At 35.8% G+C, this 7061-nt stretch overlaps 1 pseudogene; it reads right to left on the bottom strand.

Annotated features, from left to right (window-relative positions):
• Positions 1 to 6223: 6223 nt before the first annotated feature.
• LOC104387421 lies at positions 6224 to 6549 on the bottom strand (annotated as a pseudogene).
• Between the last annotated feature and the right edge of the window lie 512 nt (positions 6550 to 7061).

Here is a 7061-nt window from a genome sequence, read left to right as displayed (position 1 = left end):
CAAACCAAATGTGGTGTGACAAAATAAATCTGTGGAAGAATTGTTTGCAGTAAGACATCTGACTGTACAGTCCCAAACTAAGTTTTTTTGTTTTGGTTTGGTTTTTGGTGTGGGGTGGGGTTTTTTTTTCGTTATTTTCACTTAGAAAAAAAATGTTTGCTCAGTCACTGATCTAAAAAAACATGTTGACTTAAGACCATGTGCATATTTATAGATACCAGAAAGAGGCAGGCAATTTAAATCGTCTGCCAACAGTTCAAGGCTGTGGCTAATTCATTACTCACACATCTCTAGTTGGTATACTAATTTAAACACATGTGTGTCATATTAATTGTGATCTTATTTCAAAGTGACAAGATAAATATCTCAAGGTACATAATATATTATGGACATAGGTCAAAACAAATGGGTGTCTAAAACAGATTAACGCTAAATACATGCAATATGTCATGTTTGCAAATTAAGAAAGGATAAATTACATTAACATTTAACAGATTGTTCATTATACTTCATCTATGCTTAGGCTTAAATACATTAACAGATACTTTTCCTGCATATAAGGTCTTCTTAAATGATTTATACATAATATTTAGAGTTGCATACTTGGGATACAGAAGCAGCAGTTCACAGATGCTATAAAGAACAGTACACAATACTCCAGGATAAATAAAACTGGCACCCTGTTGTAGTTTCCTTGATTTATTCTCATTATTAGTAGTAGTGTAAAAGAAAAATTCAAGTGTATTTCTTGGCTTTCTCATTCCTTCTTGTTACAAGATTAGTTAAACATGTTGGAGACCAATGGTTTGATTTGAAAAGCAGTCTTCTTTGAGCTGCTTTATCAGTGCAATCATCTGAGCAATACACTGTCCTTACTGCACTCACAGAGCTCCATGTCCTGCCTCAGCAATAGCCAGTGTCGTGTGACAGCAACCAGCCCCCAGGACATGAACTGTCACAAGTCCTCTCTCAGTGCAAACCTTTACCAGGTTTAGAAACTTACAAGAATGGCTCTGAGTGCTCCTAGGTAAAAACTAATGAGTGTGTATAGGCAATAAATATAAATTGCTCCTGTGAGTATAGAATTTGACCTATCAGAGAGTTGATTCATATTTCTATTGCCAGAAATGTGTGATAAAAAGAAAGGAAGAATCTCTATCTTTGCTAATATGCAGAGATGGGACTTTTGTAAAAATCTGTACATATAATGTATGTATATCTGATATACCTATTCATCCTTTTTGCCACCTGCATAAGAAACATTTTATTTTCACAACTTCAACTTCTATCCAGTTTCCTGGTTTGATAATGATCAGTTATATACTCTTTCAAATACCATTTATTTTTCTAGGGACTGTTCTTTCATACTTATTTTCAGTTAGAAAGTTAATTCCAAAGCAACCTGGATTAGGAACCCAGCTACCCCAGAATTTCTTATACAGAAAGAGAATGCTTATATCACAGTACACAAGTATTAAATATCATTGTAACTAAACCTGCACTAAAACAGCTATCTGCATTAGTTGCATTACTCACCAAAATCTACTTATAATCCAGCTCATGTACACTTCCAAAACCAAGTATAATCCCATTGATTCAATGAATACATGCTAAAAATAAGTAGGTAGGAAGCCTTACAGAGCTCATGTTTTTACCAATTTACTGAAAACACTAATAATTTCAGGCTGAAACCACTGATCATGCTGATTTTATCAGATATGCTGCTTTTTCTCCTTTGTCATGTAAAGATTCCAGTGACAGAATGAATAATAAAAATTTTTAAAAAATATTAACTTCATTCCAGATGACATTTTAATTTGTTCAATTTTAATTACTCTGATTGTCAAGCTATAACACTTCTTTCAGATAAGGAAAATCTGATGAGAATTAGGTACTGAATAGAGGCTTTTCCATCACTAACTCATGCTATCACATATCCATCTATTTCCACGTCAGGCTGCTATAACCTCGTAGTCTTTAATTACTGCCTTTTAAGGATATTAATTTAAATTCCATTGCTTTTACCATATAAATATCATTCCTTGTACAAATAAGGTCAGCCATTTAGATGTATTTGTTTTCATACGTCCTCTAAATTTTATGTAATCTCTTTTTTAAGGCAACATGAAGCTTCTCACCCCGCTGTTCTATCCACCTTGATATTTGTCAGGAGGACTGCAGCATTGTTAACACAATTAATATATCAACAGTTGTTGTAATCTCTTGCTATTTCCAAATCTCTTTTAAAAGAAATCTATCAATTTTCATGGAAATATACAAACTCTAATCAAACCAGCAACAACTCTAACCATGGGACAAAGGAAAGAAAGATTAGAAATAGGTGGGATAAATCAGACTTCTTTGCTTACTACTGCAGATGTCGGTACATGTGCACAAACAGCTTTTCCTTATTTGCAGACCTCACATTCTGCTCAGTGATAAAAAAATAGAAGTAAAATTGAAGCCTTTGTTCTTCCTATATGCTAAACAAAGGCCTCTGGTATTCAATAAAATGGGCAGTTGCCTCAGTGTTAACAAGGCTGATGGAACAGTATCTCATTCCTTATGTCTGAACCCCTGAGTAACATGGCTGTGGGTACTTGTCTAATTAGAAATACATTTGCTACCTATTTTGAGTGTAAGTAATTTTTTAAAGACATATTGTCTGGTTCATTTGGAATCTCATCTGGCTTCCACAGGGAAAAGATCCTCCAGTTCTCTTGGTAGTTTATGGTAGATTACCTCATGACAGTTGTATCTGTCAGACACTGGCTGTTGCTTTCAGGAAAGCTGTGCCTAGACCACTTTTTCCCATTCAAGCAGGTAATGTCAGACTGACAACAGAAACCCAAGCTGAAAGATCACATTTGGAATCAACAAGGTGCAAGACAGAGAGAGGGACAGAGTTAGTAAATCAGCAACACTGTGAAAAAAGACATCCCAAACTCGAGTAATTTTGTTTCTCAGTCTGTTCCTTTCCATTTCTTTTGACTGAACAGAAATATTGTGGCATTATTGTTTGTCTTATGGAAAGAGACTATTCAATGAATTAAAACTTACAGATAAATTAAATCTGATTAAAACATGCATGAAAAAAAACAAGTGAGTTTATAAACATAGCACCCAGCAGAGGTATTCACATGCCAGGTAAACATAAATGTGCCATCAGGTTATGATCGCTGAGATAAAATTATTTTATGAACATAGTATGTGAGTTGATTAGTGAGGCATAGCTCATTCAATTACCTCCAAAAGCCTCTTCCAACTTGGAATATTTTATTAATATTGATATGAAATTACTTTTGTGATGTGTCCCAGATCATTGGAACTTCAGAAAGAGCAAACTTGAGGGCAAAAATACTATCCAAAGAGTACCTTCTGGAGAGTTGTAGTAGAAATGGCAGGAAAATTTCATATTTTTAAAATTTTTAGGCAGGAGCTGAAGCATCTTTCTTGGCGTGTCTGGGTAAGCTAGAACACAGTAGAATGGGGTTTGCCAGTGAGCACTCAGAGAAAGAAAAAATGGCCATGAAAGTGTCTTTCATGGACAATTACTTCCCATGTTCTCCTGTTGAATGGTGAGATGATGAGCAAACAAGACCTGTGCAGATCGATTTATTTCATATTTCAAAAAAATGTTTTCCATCAAATGTTTCATGTTATAAGTGATATGTCATTTTGAGGACATAGCCTGCTCCATCAGCATTACTATAAGAGCTCCAAATAAAATGCAATGAAATGATAGTGCCTTTGGTCTAGAGCAGGACATTTTTTTTTACTTTTTAAAAATAATTTGTGTTTGGAAACATTCAAGTACCTTTCTCAAACCTGCTGAAATAAATAGAGATTGCATACTGCATTTGAATAGGCAGAGAGATCAGGGATCAGAGACACTTTTTGTATCAATAATGACAACATGTGCAACATTTTTTCCCCCAGGAAGTTCTTAGATCTTGACATTTTGAAGGCAGTGAAGCCATTTCACTTATTTGTTGTTTTCAGGAGGATTTTGAACTACATTGAGCAGATGCTAAAACAGATGGACACTGTCTTTTGCAGAACTGGGAAAAATATCTGATTAGAAAATGCCATGGTATTGTTTCTTCTTTTTTTACAGCTGACCAAACTATGAAAGGACTTTTCCTTGTCATAATTTAAGGAAAAGATAAATGCTGACACTACCTTAGTCAACAATAAGTAAGCATCTAGGTCTTGTCCCTGCTCCACTCCTCTTTTTCTGAAGAAGGATCTCATGTTGGATAGCCCCAGTCACTGTTTTTCCCCTAGGGAAGAGCATTTCAGAGTGGAAAGAATCACATTGGACTGTAGCTGAAGTCAGAGCAATTTCCAATGAGCGGGAGGCTCTATAGAGATAGTAAACTCTTCCCTGGCTGGGGATAGTGGGGACACCTTGGCAGGCTGATGTGTTTGCTGTATTTTGTTCTTTCACCACCTGGGTGGTGCTCACTTTCACTACCTGAGCTAATGTTCTTAGTGGAACCCAGCAGGACTGGGAGAAGGACAAAAGAAGAGACCTACTCCTCACCTCTTGATAGTATCTTTCCTGACTGCTGCTTGCCCAGGGGCTGGAGATGCTGTTGCTCTTCATAAAAGCCTCCCTAAAAGTCCTCCATACTCTTCCTTCTGGCCCTGCATCAGACTGTTTGCCATTCAGAATTGTTGCATGGGGACATCTTTGTTGCTTGCATATAGCTGTTTAATCTCCAGGTTCAATCAGCTTGAAAGAAAATGTATGTTGGTGTCTAGTCTAACTTGCATCATAGCCAAAAAGGTCTGTGTTTGCCCTGATATCGGAGTTGTACGCTAGAGATCTGCCCATGAAAGAGTTGCACATTGTGAACAGAAGACAAGGGGGAACAAAGGGGATTTGGTAACCAATCTGTGTTCTGATCTTTCTTCTTCTATAGATGACTCATCTCTCCATATTTTTCTGTAAATTAGATAATGGGCTGCTTAATAGACCAGGCAATTTTTCTCAGGCTCTCCAGTAGCATTTGCAGAGGTATCAGCTGATGGGAGAATTCTCTGGTCTGCTTTCTCCATCACATCAGCCTGCCTTTTCCTTTTAATAACTTCATTTCTATTGTTTTCTATTCCTCTGTGATTTGATTTCTACCTCTGGTTTCCACACAATATGAGAAACAATTACAAACAATTAGAATCAGTATGAATAATTGAATTTGCTTGATTGGCTGAATTAGAAAAAGATTGAGACAAATTGGAATAAAACCCTAAAAATTCAATTTTAGATACAGAAAAATACTTCACTCATATCTAAATGGAATATTAGTTTCATATGTTTAGGTGTCTAAAAGTTAACAGGATTTAGATCTATTTTGCAGTTCCTGCAAGAAAAGCCATTTAGATAGCAGAAGCACTTAACTTTTAAATTTTGCAGCAAGATATTTCAACATTGGATGGTTTAGTAGTTCTGTTTTTCTTCACTGAAAAGAATCAAAATTAATTCAGGAAATGATATGTTCAACTCAAATTAGTAATTTGGAGTGAAAAACATTTCAGGCAAAAATACTCATCTCCTGTTTGGAACAAGTTTCTTTGTGGTAGTGATTTAAAGTAAATGTGAAAAATCTGCCTTTAGTCCCAGTTTGTCCTTTGACATCATAGAACCATATTGTGGGTGGATTTTTCTGATGATCTTTTTTGAGGCAAACCTGAAACATATCTGGAGCATGCCTGCTGGCAGCCTTGAAACTTGAATGAAGCACAGTACACAAACTGTTTAACAACTTAATTAAAAAAAGAACAGCTTTTTTCGCTACACAATCAGTTTGCTAAATCAGTTTAAAACTGTGGTGAACTGATAATAAATAGACCACACACTTGAGAATATTGTTGCAACTGTTATTTCATTGCAACAGTATGGTCGTGTTATGTCCTAAGAGTGTTGGCTGAAGACTGAGAAGAGGCTCCAACCTCTTTAGACCACTGACTTTTTATGCCACTCTGAAAACAGATAGAAGAAATTAAATGTCATTAAAGACATAACGCTATGCAATGGAATATGAGTCAGTCTTAGGATTTATGCCTTTTCCTTCTCACATTCAATTTTGTACAGAACAGATTCAATTAACAAGCTGAAACAGTATTCCTCAGCCTCACATTTGCCTCCTTATAGACTTCTATAACCAAATGTTTAAAAATACCAGGAATACATGGGTATTTGCATGAAGTAGTTCAATAGTTATTTCTTGTTCCATGCTTCTTTTTCACGTCTTTCACAGATTACTTCTTCTAGGTATGGTTAAATATAATGCTTATCTATATTTCACCCACTGGTCCTTTGGAAGGGTCTGATGTTTCAGACTTGAGTGCTCACTTCATGAGGAATATTCTTTCATTATAAAGATGTTCTGGAAGACTCCTCAGTGTTTCTTTTACATCCTTGTCTTCATACAAGGTAACATCTTGGATTAATGTGAGTTTGTTGAACCCAGCTGCATTATAATACCATTTGCAAATCCTGTCTATCAGGTGATCATCTCCTGCAACTGATGTCCCCGCTGCCATCTTGACCCATATTACCTAAAAATGCTGGACAAGATGATCCTTGAGGTCCCTTCCATTCTGTGATTCTACATAGAGAAATATGAAACAACCACTTATTTTCCACTGTGTATCCACAAGTCTGTGATACTTTTCTTCTAGCATAGATCATATTCTCCATGCTTTTATCCTCATACAAAAATTACATGGAAAAATTACTGTGTACCTCCTAACATATTTTTATGATACAATAACCACATCCAACGTTTAATGCCTCCATTAAGCTGAAAATATTAGAAATATCCTTAACCTTATTCTTCCTACCCTTGACACAGTTTATCACTGTTGCTGGCTTGGGATTTTTTTAGGATTATGTGCTTCAGCTAAATCCTTAATTTGATTCAAGAATCATACTGGCAGCCCTAATTCTTCTCTTTTTATATTCTATATAAATTAAGAAGAAAATGCAATAGTCTGTCAAGCAGTTGTTCTATCTCAGAAGTGACCCAGATAAGGAGACCAACAACTACTAGATT

The sequence above is a fragment of the Chaetura pelagica genome, unplaced genomic scaffold (assembly GCF_000747805.2).
Source record: "Chaetura pelagica isolate M959 unplaced genomic scaffold, ChaPel_1.0 scaffold3, whole genome shotgun sequence".
Classification (NCBI taxonomy): domain Eukaryota; kingdom Metazoa; phylum Chordata; class Aves; order Apodiformes; family Apodidae; genus Chaetura; species Chaetura pelagica.
Note: the sequence above shows the minus strand (reverse complement) of the source record. Positions and strands in the feature narration are given on the sequence as shown.